At 39.9% G+C, this 13211-nt stretch overlaps 1 protein-coding gene across 2 annotated transcripts in view; it reads right to left on the minus strand.

Moving 5' to 3' along the window:
• The window catches only part of LOC129365836 (PDZ domain-containing RING finger protein 4-like), a 115196-nt gene that overhangs the window by 101420 nt on the left and 565 nt on the right, over nt 1-13211 (minus strand). The gene's annotated exons all lie outside the window — the stretch shown is intronic.

The following is a 13211-nucleotide window of genomic DNA, read 5'->3' on the forward strand; positions in this document are numbered from 1 at the left end:
ACACCACTATGAAATATTTGGTAAATATAAAGAATTGATGAATTGCTCGGTGCATGTCAACTCTAAAGTTAGATGTTTTCAGTCATTCTATGGCCTGTTTACGCATGTGTGCACATGAAATATGTCTCTCCTCCTGAACTGAGTCATGAATGACAGACACAAAGTCTGACTGAGGAAACAAAGGACGTTTAATCCAGGCATGTTTCACATGAAGGTGGCGAGAGCGACACTCCTGAAGGTACAGTGGTCTCTTATCAACATGGCACCTTCTTAATTATTCATCAAGGTGTGATGCATGTGTATGTGCTCATGTCTGGGGCGCTGAGGCCTGGGAGGATTTGTGAAAAGACGAGCACGATATGACACATGAAACAGGTGCAGTGGCGGCGACGCACAGCGTGTGGCCGAACACATAGAAAAGCACACACACACAGAGACGCACACAAACGCACAGTGGGGTAATTACATGCACGTCACCCGTAGCCAGCTGTGGGTTATAAAACAAAATAATATCAGTTTGATTGTGTCGTGAAGTGACTTTGAGAATCTGAGAAGACAATGGGGAGACTGCTGGTGGAGTGGTAAAGGCTCCACTTTCCTAATTTATTTTGCTACTCATGCATACACACAATTATGTCCACACAATACCCAAACTTTTTTTTCCCCTCCAACATTTATCATCGTAAATAATTAATGTGGATTTGTGCTGCAGCTCAGATACCACGCTGGTGATTAGAGGAAAGTGCAGTCCTGGCTTTCGCTGTGGGGTTTCTAACCCAACAACAAAAAAGCAAATTCATTTAAACTTGTATTGAACCAATTCATCAGGTTAAGAGGACAGAAAACACCAACACCTAACTGTACCTTATCAGTGGGGAAAAAAAATGTCTGCCCTCGGTGGTGACCTTGTGATTGTCAGTTATTTTTCTTCTCAATTGAGAGAACAGAAAGTCTGCAACAGATAATCCGGTGATCGAATAATGCCCTCTTTAAACCACGTTTTGAAACAGCAGAAAAATAGGAGATTAGTGAAAGCCCCCATCAGCATGTGGACTCTTGGTTTTAGCACCTGAGGGATATATATATACAGATAGATAGATGGAGGGGGGATGGGAGGGAGGCAGGGACGGACGGACTGACGGACGGGCGGGCGGGCGGGCGGGCGGACGGGCGGGCGGACGGACGGACGGACGGACGGACGGACGGGCGGGCGGGCGGATGGATGGACGGACGGACGGACGGACGGACGGACGGACGGACAGACAGACAGACAGACAGACAGACAGACAGACAGACAGACAGATAGATAGATAGATAGATAGATAGATTATCAAAATTTTTATAATGTGTCAAGTGGTAATTTTATCATATTAGCAATGACTTGACCTGTGAATGAAAACATACTGCAGTACAGTATACACACAATGTCTTCCAAATTAGCCATAGCGTTTAATCTCAATGCATCACTTCCCCTGAGAATTCCACAAAGTCTATATTTGTTAAGTTGTCTGTCTACAAATGTTTCAGCAAGAGCTCCAGAGTTATCAAGAGTCTCTTGGTTGATTCTGTGATCAACACTCTCCTTAGCCAGCCTGTCAGATTAGGTGACTTATGTTGTGGTTATATATTGTTTGGATGACAGTTGATCCTTACAATTTTCATTGTTTTGATGATGAACTGAGAGATGACCAAAGTTTGTGATACTGTTTTATAAACTAATTATACCTTAAACTTTGCCACAATGTTATTCCTGACCTCTCCGCTGTGTGTTCACTGATGTCAAATCTCTATAGCCTCCACAGAACAGCTGCATTTACAGATTAGGTGCACTTTGGTTGACTTTTGAAGGTAATTGGTCGCACTGGATTGTATTCAGTGTTATGAGATCAACAGAAGACAAAGACAATTGCACGTCACAATTTTTGAGAATCTGTACTTGTAAAGGACAACCAATTCTCAAACATCTCTACATAAGAAGATATGATCATACCACATAGAACAAAGATGGCTAGATAAAAACTAACAACAAAAAACAACATGCCTGACTTTGTACCATGTGCATCAATCAATATGTGATCATTAGGCATCCTGTCCCTCTACAGTGATAAGCTGAAAGTATATCCAGTAGCCAGCCCAGGGGACTCTTAGGACAGCAGCATACCCAGATACAAGTACAACCAGAGTAAACAGACTCATAAAATCCACATAGAAGAGCCAATTATGGCCAGAACCTGACATCTCCTTGTCGTAAAAGCTACAGGAAGCCGTAACTATCGGGCAGAATGTGAAATACAACTAGTTGTTATTGCCACCCATTTGTAGCTATTAAAAGCAACCCCAGAGACCTGCGGTACACTGGGTAAGGAGGGCATTCTGCCTGCCTCGCCTCACCTTACGCCAGAGCTCTGGGAGGCCTTCAGCGGGGGCCCCCTGTGCCAAGCAATCCTCTCTGTGATCACCTGATTTATCATCACCCTTCCACTGCTAATGTACCAGGTTCTCTGGCTCAAAATGATTGGCCCACACTGACAAAAACCGGCTTTATTACTATCTGCACTGGCATCAAAGACCAAGCAGCTTGTATTATTCATAAGATCACCCACATTTCCTCATTGAAACATGAGCTACATTATGTGGAGTGCAAATGCGGTGGTGATTTATGGGCTGCTTGTGTACAAACACATGAATGGAGAAGATGTAAAGACCCTTGAAATAATGCAGCTTTGCAAAGCAGAAACAGGCAAACAGTGAAAATGGAAGGAAAAAAAAAACTCCAGTCCAGCAGCTACTAAAATGATGAATCACACTGTCTGTTCAAAGGCAAAAACTGGCCAAAAACCATTAGTGTAATCAAAATTAAACCATTTTTTCTGATTTTGCCCTTGTTTTTCACATTATTTCCTGACCCGCTTTTGTTGCACAGACATTAAAGAAGAAAAAAAACTTGCTCTGTCTTCCATTCTCACCCACACAGCTCAAACACACTCCCAGCCAAACACTTCAAATCACTCTCATCAGTAATCCACAGGAGTGTTTGAGGCTTTGCTGGTCCAAGGCTATTGATTTTGCAGCGCCGCAGCATTCAGCGGTCATTTGCAGTGATGAGGGAAGACAATCTTGGCCAAATCATCCCTGGCATTCATTAGGAGGCCAACCGGAGGAAACCAACTAGAGTCTATTGAAACTTAATCAAGAAGTGGTGCAGGCTAATGGCGAGTTTGTCTTGGCTCTCCCTGCGGGTCGGTGTAGCCGCAGGAAGTTGTCGAGGAAGTAAAAATCAACACTGCAAAGTGTTTCTATCAATTCTCAATACAGCAGCGCCAGCATGGCTTCTTTATGTTTAGCTCATAGTAGGTGAAGCTGCATCTCCAGAACTAATGTGTTGTAGATTAAGCATCAAATTACTATACAAAGGACACAACGTATCATATTTTAGAAAAATATACATAAAATCATTAAAATATACTTTCGAAGATGCATTGAAACATATATTTAGTATTTAAGTACTTGATACATTTTCTTTCACATAATGTTTCTCAGTTAATCCAAATTCTAAAACTGTATTGATTTCATTCCTAAGCGACTTGTCCAGATAATGTGCAAAAAAAAAAAAAAGAATAAAAAAAGAGGTTTGCAGCGGTCACAGCCAGGAATAAATTCAACATGAAGCAGAGTCATTCATTACAATTATTATTAGCTACTAAAATATTCAGAACCCAACCAGATCTGTAGGCAGTAGCACATAGCAGACACCAGATAGGTATGTGTATTCATTGCCATCTGCTGGTCAGAAACTGGAGTCGCATGTCCCTTCCAGCTGTACGTCACTGTAGTGTGGAGTTTAAATAGTTTACAGTTCAAATCAGTGTGGTGATTTGCTAATCCTAATGTTTTACTCATTCTTTTTATTAAAACATCCATATTTCATTCTTATTTTTGGGGAGTTATTCTTTCCATCTGTCCTAAAGAAAATCCAATGTGAACAATTGCCTTCAGAAGTGACCTGATTTTAAAATAGTCCATTTGATTGTACTTTGCGTTTTTGGCGATAGCCAGATGTTTGAGAATATCAGTGAAAAAACAAAATTATGAACACCAAGGAGCTCACCAGAAGGATCCGGAAGAAAGTTATGGAAAATTTGTACAACTTTATCCAAATAAACATCTCAAAGACCTTTTCAATATCAATCGATCTATGTCTTGCAAGACGCTCACAAGTAGTCAGCATGTTCAATAAAGTAGAAAACTGTCAGTGTGGGCTTAATAAATAATGCTTCTCTCAGAACCATTACTCACTCTGAATATGGTGTTGATGTAACAAAGACTTCAGAGTCAAGTTTTTATAGACAGATGAGATAAGTGTTGATGTTTATAACGTTTAACAAGAGCAAGTCGTTAGGAAGAATAACACATTGTCACGTTTAATTGGATGATGGAAAAGGTTTAAACAAAATACATAGCTGAAGTTGTGCAACAGTTAAAAAACTACAAAGAGTAAGATAAAATGAATCAAGCATGTAACATTAAGAAAAAACAACTAAATGAATTCAAATGCTTTGAAATTCTGAATTGCTTCACAATTTTTGAATGACTTCATAATTTGCTGTGCTTGTGGGGAAGCTACAGCAAATGTAAACCTGACACTGAGTTGGACCAGATTAATCTTTTGTTGTAGCTCTTTTATAGCACAGGCAGATGAAAGTGTGCTGCCAGCACCCGGTGCCGTGACCTCAGCATGCTGACTCCACACTTGCACGGTGGGCCAACACATCTGGCTCGTTTTTGGTGATAGCTATCCAAACAGACGTGCAGGCTGTTCCGAGCCTCCTGGTGTACATGATGGAGATCAATTAGCAGGAAATGAGGCGGAGAAACATTGACGTATTTGGCGGGTGAAAGACGGGGAAACAACATGTTGCACTTTCACATGGTTCTATACCCATTAGTAAGTGTTATGGCAGGGATAACCCCATGGAGTGAGATACCTGTCTTCAAAAGTAGCTTCTTGACTAAAATACTAGTCGACAAATGTTCCAGTTTTTTAGCTGTTTCTATTGCTGGAAACTCAGTCAGTTTTATTTATGTTCAAGTTTCTTTCCCCAAGAAGATAGTATTGCCAAACATCTTAAGTCATAAACATGGACTTGAGGAGCATCCTAATCTTGATGCAGATTACTTTACATGACATTGAATGCAACAGCTCCAGTCACCAGGTACATTTGTGAAGTCAGACACTGATGTTAGATGACAAGGCCTGGCTCACAGTCTTAGCTCCAATTCAAGCCAGTGGCGTTTTACTGGGTTAAGGTCGGGGATCTGTGCAGGCCAGTCAAGTTCTTATGCACTCATCCATGTCCTTGTGGACCTTGTTTTGTGCACTGATCCATGTTGGAACAAGAGAAGCTGATGCAATAGAAAACAGCCCCAAACCATAATCCCCCTCTGCAGAAAAGTCACACTCAAATCATTTTCTCTCATGGTGTTTATGAGTTATTCCACATTCCAAAATAACATTTATTCAACTCCCAAGAACTGCATCATTATATTATGTGCAATATAGCACAGATGACAATAAAACCACAATGAGGCAGCACCATTCACTGCAATTATGATCAATTACTAAAATAGTCATGCCCAACAACACCTATCCACAGTAGGACAAGCAGACATTTGTCCCAAATGTCAATTTATTGTTGGTCACTGTGGTTTGGTGTTGGTTAGCAATCACTGATATGAATTTTAAATAAATGCAATAAAACAAGGCAGTCAGATGTAGACATGAAGTTGTCGAGTTATGCGCAAATATTAGACCAAATAAAAGAGCACTGAAAAAGAAAAGGGGAATTATAGTTTATGTCTTATGTATGCCAATGACTTGTGAGAATGAAAGCATCATTTTTATTCCACTTTGAAATAGGAATGTTCAATGGCTGCCTGAAATAAAAATTGTTCTTCCAAGATTTTAAAACCAAAAAGGTTAAATCTCACCTATGTCCACTGAACATCAGCCACCAGAATAAATGGTTGTCCTTATTTTTTTTTCTAAAGCTGTTTAGCTAATGATTTTTTAAAAAGCTTTTATGACTTAAAGATATATTAAAGAGTTGATGGCTGAAGTTTTCACTGCCAATGGAGGTGTTTGCTTTTTGACCTCCAAATATCCCAGAAGGCTCAGAAGACAACAAAGCTTATGTAAAAAAAAAAAGTCTCATTTTAACATAGACTGTGGGTGTGTCTGTATTTCATAAAAGTTTGATTAGAATATGTTTGTTCTTCATTTAGTCAAGCTACCAAATATTTTACTTTAGTATAAGTGGCGATGCTTCAAAATAACATCCCGAACAATAACAATATCACATCTCTGTCTGAAAAAATACTCAAGTAAATGTAACTAGTTACTACCCACCTCTGGTTGTTTGATCTTATGCCTGTGCTGGCTGCCTTTCCTTCCTCATTTTTACCGATGAAGTGGAATGAGAGCAGGAAACCAAAGAGGCATGTTTGTTTTGTTCACTACATCTTCAGTATAGACTCTGCCAGCATCTGCTAATACTCTGAGCACACCTGGCATATTACACAAGCTTATATCCTGCTCCTCAACACCTCACAAATGTGCTGATCCAGTCTCCCATTGTATAGTCCTTTCTCAGACTGTATGGCAGTCTCTGCCCATGTGTAATTAAATCCTAATCCTCTTGCTGACAAAAGCAGAGGTATCATTCATTCATTTTGCAGCTGAGAATGCCTGATGGATAGCCACTAAAAGGTTAGGAGTAACACTGGGGTTTTGTCTGATATATTCACCCTACTGCTGTGAAGTCTGGACATTTTTCTTTCTTCTATTCTTCAATATTTGTCAAACTTTGTGATGACGCAGGGGTATGGAAGCCTTAGTCCTCGACACAGCCGTAGCAGGTTCGATTCCCGGCCTAGCGACCTTTGCCGCGTGTTTTTCAACCTGCACTCATTACCAACTTTCCTCTCAATTAACTATTAGATAAATGCCACTAGAGCCAATATAGCCTTTAAAAAAAAATCTGATTTTTCATTAGCTGACGACACATGTTAGTTCAGCAGACATTTTAACAACAAAGTGATGCCCGACATTGAAGAAACCCAGTGTGGGCCATTTGCACTCATTTCTCAAACTAAACAGAACATCCTGAGATAACCAACAACAACAATCAAATCATTTTAACAACATCAGGGCAAAACAATGTAAATGACTTAGTCGAGGAAGACAGTCTCCTACACAACACCCCTCACGGTAGGTCCAACCACAATTTGCACATTCGGTTTTGATAAAGTGACCACTGTAGTGTTTATGTCACGCTATGTACACAAACAGCTGGCCAAGTTCTCATGTGAACACGCTGACTCAACCCCTTAACCGTAATTTCTTTGTACAGCTGCAAGTTAGGCCACATGTTTACCCAGCTCTGAGAGATCAGTAGGTGTACGTGAGCTCCAAAGGTATCAGGTTAGTGACTAACCTAAACTCCTACTGTTAGTAAAGCTGGGAACAGAGGGGGCGAATCAACTTGGATTTTCCACAAACTCAAGCCATGTTCTCCACTGTTTAATGGCATGAGTGCTCTGCTGCACAGGCAGGTTTTACATGACATCGGTGGTTTTGAATCCAGCTGTAAGCAGGTTTTCTGCTGTGCTAGCTACACAGTAGTGTGTCAGAACATGTATATGCAGGAAGCCTGGGAGTTCTGTTTGTTCACATTCCTGACCATAAGGAAGCACCTCAGCGTACCAGCAGGAGGTCACCTGGAAATTTCATCAGTTTCTTTTCAGGTTTTGATTTAAAGCCTATTGACTTGTGTGTCTTTTCCAGATGTTGGCTGTTGAAAGACAGTAGTTGTATACTGTAAAAAGGCCCTTATGTTTTTGTGTGGGTCAACTTTAATCCTTTTCCAACTTTTGGTATGCAAAATGCATCGTGTGCTTCGCATTATTGGCACAAGATTTTATAATCGCATGAGAAATTTATATCTTTGCACAAAATCATTTCCAGCAATTTAAAAAATTTGTGAGTTTCAAAAATAGCAGAGCGATATTTGTGAAGTTGTGGTTCACATATGACCCAGCAGGAAATATTGGCTTTGCAGGCATAGCTTAAAAGCTTTGTGGATGAAATGTTGTTTTCCATTAATCTGACATTAGGTTGCTAGGTTCAAAAGGAAAACTCAAACATCTCTTTCTGCATCGTAACTCTCCAACTCATTCTGAACTGATACATCGTCCCCTTGGTGATTTTTCACACTCTTTTTTGTCTTTTATTAAGGAAAAGATAGCGAATGTAACTTGTCAGCCACCCCCTCAAATATATGAATACATTTTTGGTCATGACTGTAGTTTTGCTTCATAGAAACAAAACAGACTTCTAAACTTCTTTCAGCCCAAAATGTACTGTGCGCCTGTCAGTTCTGATTGACAGAGGGCCCGACGGCACCGAATGTATGTCAGCCTCACTTCTGCCAGTAAAAACAAGCAAAGTGCAAGACAGGCATGAGAGACAGTAACAGTCCAGGACCATGAATGAGCCTGAGGACAAGTAAATTAGCAAGAAGCAGCAACAAGAATTCACACATTTAAATTATCCAGTCGCAGTGCAAGGCGCACGTGTGCCTAGAGGTGTGTTCATCTGTGGATGTGAAGGCAGCAGGATGTGCATGTTTGTGAGAAGGTCAAGGGCTCCGACAGCCTGAGGAAAGAAATTGGTAGAGAACCTTGCTGTTCTAGTCCAGACCCCTCCTGGCCATTATTAATACGCAACAATTCACATTAGTAGGATGAAGCTGATTTGTTTTGATCTTCCCATGCAGTCACAAAAAGAAGCAGTATGCTTAATCTATTCATCCCGATGCATCTTTAAATATAAGGTTTGCATCAGTCTTCAGCATCTTGTGGATGAAACTAAGGTACATTTATAAAGCAGCTTTCCTATGGAGAAAGGCTTACTCAGGATACATTTCATTCTTACAAGCAGGGTGGTCTTTAGTGAAACAGTTTTCCTTCTCACAAATCATCCCTGCAGCGACATATTGAAACACACGTACAGGGCCATAAACAAACTGCCTTTACTGCTGTTTGGTTTGGTCCAACTCAACAGTCGTAGAAGGCGAAACATCCAAATCCTAGCATGTGCCTCACAGGTCTGGAAAAACGCCTTGTTCGCCAAACCAACACCTACTAAAACATTACAGACTACATTATTTTAAAAAAAAATCTATGCATAGACAATAAGATGAGAATCAGATATCAAACGAAGCTTATGATAGTCACATGGAATAATCAGAGTGCTTAAGTTTTCCTTAACTGCTAATTCTAAATTATTGCAAGCAGAAGTTTGTTTTAGCAACTCGGTATGAGTGTGTGAGGCAGTAAAATTGGAGAGGAAAAAGGAAATGGTGAGCAGGGCGGTCCCTCTCTTGCAGGCAAAAGACAAACAGTTTACATGGTGTAAATTCTGGGTAAGTGGCACTCCAAACAGAGCAGAACAGGTACAGAAAACACCTCGAGGAGTGAGGCAAACAGAACACACAAACCCCATGTTATTACCTTGGCTGTGAGAGCTGCAGCAAAGCTTTTTCTGTAATAATTTGTCTCATATGTTTGAAATCTAAAACCAAAGTTTTAATGTCCTTTCTTTAGTGCTGGCATTTTCTTATAATGTCAACAAAATGCTTTGGGAAACTGGAGTACAAAGAAATGGCTTACACATCGAGACAGGCAATAAAAAGATGTGCTAAGCTATCAAACGATGTTGTTTTGCTTATTGAAAAGGCCTCACTTAGTTTTTTTGTTTGTTTTTTTTTTGACAGGTTCTTCCTTCAGCTGACCATTTCACAACTCCTGACCATAAATGTTTTCATGTGTTTAGGGGGCGTCTGACAAGTTAAATCTGTCATCGTCTGCTTAATAATGAATTATAAACATATTCAGATACAAAACAGATGAAAGTGCATAACCTGCTCTATTTACAGTCACAGCTATGGTCCTACTTCACATACAAGAAGCAGAAAACATTAAAGCAAAGACCAAAGTCTCTTTCTCAGGGCTTTGTGATTTTAGGTATGCACAAGCCTGGAAAAATTGTGCATTCCAGTAGTGAATCAGACCCTTATTCTTTTGTTTGGTTATGGAGGCTAACTGAACTGCTTTCATCTCTGCCATTTCACCAGATTAGAATTTGATAAAACCCGAGATGCGAGTACTCTCGCTCTTTTTCTTCTAATCACGCAAGACGTCGCAGTGAGGCACATATTTCTCCTTACTGTCTTCAACCTTAGAAGTAAAGAATAATAGGAGCCGTCTCTGAATAACATGACCACTTTGTTAGTTTCCAAACCTTTGAGCTCTACGGAAAGAATGTGGTTTTGGCTGCGGACAAGTGGAGCCGTGGAACAGCTCTACCTCATCTGTGGTTTCATTTGTGTATGGATCTGGTTTTAAACAAGCATATGGGCCGGTTGCATGGCAAGCAAAGGGCGGTGTGTTTTTGCAGGGCTGAATAATTTCGCTGCCAATGCAGTCCTGCATCTTACTGCCATTATCCCTTTTCAGCGCGGCAGAACCGTCGACCCGACACAGCTCCTGCAAATTCTGTCACACAATCACTGGCATCCAGGTCAGTGCATCTCTGAGGCACATGGAAAAATACACACTCACACTGGGTTGGTCTTAATGTTAGCCCGCTCTCTAGAGTTCACACATCATGTTTCAGATGGAAACGCTAAGCAACCTTTGTCATAATGCAGGCAAAAATTTGTGTTTTCTAATAACTTTTCTGCAATGTACTAATTAAAGTATGATACCATTTTGTAATACATCTGACAAAGTGATGATATAAAGACCTTACACGTATGACTTGACTAAAGTTCTTGAAGGTAGGAGGGAGAGGAAGCTGGTAATTCAAAACAAATTGTTCTCCAGTTCAGACTTGTCTTCATCTTACTCAGGTTTGATTCAACTTTACCAGGAAATGGTTGGGGTTGCTGGTTAAAAGGACATGTTCACAGGTTTTAATGCATTTTTACCTTTAGATATTAACATTTATGCTTTTACAGTATGGAATAGGTACAGAATAATAAACAGCTGGTATCAGGTAGAACAGGTGGACCCCCAAAAAAAGCTGGAAAAGCATAAATTATGTTATCACTATAAAGGCACATGGCATTAAGCATCCCATTCACACACTTTAACTACACATTTGTCTAATATAGAATGGGGGGTTTTTAGGGGGTGGAAGATGGAAGACAAAATTCCAAGAAATTATGAAAGAACTTTTTTAAAAACTTTAATTAGTTTTAATTAAAATAAATTGCTTTCAACAAACACAAACACTAAAAACAAAACAAAAAATACAGTAGAGTTCTGTGATCAATAAGCCATGTGAAAAAAGGCACCATATGACTGCACATTAGCATGGTGTCTGTGCTGCAGTACGGTGGACCAGGGTTTCTCCGCCACTCTCTCACTGATTTGGCACAACTCTGATAATCTATAACTGTCTTGGGGATCTTGACAAATGATTAATTTCTGTTGTCCGGACTAATAACTTCTCCAGCAAATATTGCAACATTCTCTCCAAGACAGCTTTTCTAAGAACTGGAAAGGCAATCTGGGAAGCAGAACGGAGTGACAAAGCCATTAAAGATGCATTAGAGAAGAGTTTACAGATGAGTAACAGGAATGCTGAAAATAGATAGTGGGTTTTAATGCCCACGTTAGGCAGGAAAGAGAGCGGTTTTCCACATTAATCAAAACTGAGTCAGTTGCACTCACAGCATGCTGCAGGTAATTAGTGGAACACTTTAAGTGAGCATTACCACAATTATACTTATCCACCCTCGACAGCAGCCCAAACATAACACCGATCCTAGCCAGAGAATAATAATGGAAACCTTTTGGCTTTCTAAAGTAGGAGCTAATATTAGATTTGGCTGCCAGAGCGGCAGAGTGGTTTAATACATTTCTGTAACAACCAAAAATTACAGCAATTACATCTGTCCCACCTTTTAATTGCATGGCAAAAGTAGAGAGGTTTTAGGTAATCACAAAAAACGTTCATGATGGAGTTAGGAAAGATGTTTTCAAAACCAAAAGAACAAACAAAATGCCATCATTGGCAACATTGAGAGTGACTATTTTGTTCACAAACCTAAAATATGAAGATGTCCACAATAATATATCAACAGTTTTAAATCATTTTTACTTAAAATTTTATAATTTACTTTGTTTCTTTCTGCTCTGCACATATGGATCCTTATGAATCCTGAAGATTTTTAAAAAGTAATGTTTTCTACATAGTTTGAGGAAAGTCTTACTACGATAATAGGGACAGCATGGTATAGAAACTAGTAGCGACATCAGTCACTCGCATAACTGTAAAGACAGTACATTTGGTAAGCTGTATCTGTAAAGCACCAAACTACAGGCTGGCTATCAATGTATCAACTCATATCAGTTTTTCATACATTTGGACCTCAGTAAATACAAATTTCTGTCACAGAACTCAAGACACATTTTTCTTCCACTTGACTTTCCATAAATATGCTCGGAAAATGAATCGTCAAACACATTTGACCTTTTTGAACCTTCTCGCAATGTATCCTGAACACCTTTAAAGTCATAGTCCCTACTATAATGAAGGCTGTAACACGGACATGAAAGATTTCTGCAATAAGTTGTCTTAGTAATACTTATTTTTTGAGAAACCAAATTTTCAGTCTGCTTTGTTTCTGACAGAATGAACAGAACTAACCTTCTAAAGCATATCGCTCTCAAGTCATTGATTACTTGTGACATTGCGTCCTAATGCCAAAACACACAGTGCCAGACCATCGGGAGAGTGGCAGAGAACTCTCGAGTCAAATGGATTAAGCTGAAGTTGTTTAAACAGAGCCAAGAGTTTTAGCAAGACAATATCTTACACTGACAGCTATTTCTGCCAATTAACTGGTTGTGCAATGAAGAAACAGCTTGGTATTCACAACCCCCTATACACTGGAAACACCACTGAAAATAATAAACAGCGGGATGCGAGGAGAGATTGCTAAAACCCTCAGACTGGGAAATCAGAGTCAACATGCAGAAGAAAACAAGTGAGTTGTATGTGAAACAGAGAAGGAGGAAGCAACATCAAGCTGCACGATGAGTCTGCAAACCTTGTCTTGATTCCTCTATCTGCAGTAGCAGCA

This window comes from Poeciliopsis prolifica, unplaced genomic scaffold, assembly GCF_027474105.1.
Source record: "Poeciliopsis prolifica strain line A6 unplaced genomic scaffold, Auburn_PproV2 SCAFFOLD001, whole genome shotgun sequence".
Lineage (NCBI taxonomy): Eukaryota > Metazoa > Chordata > Actinopteri > Cyprinodontiformes > Poeciliidae > Poeciliopsis > Poeciliopsis prolifica.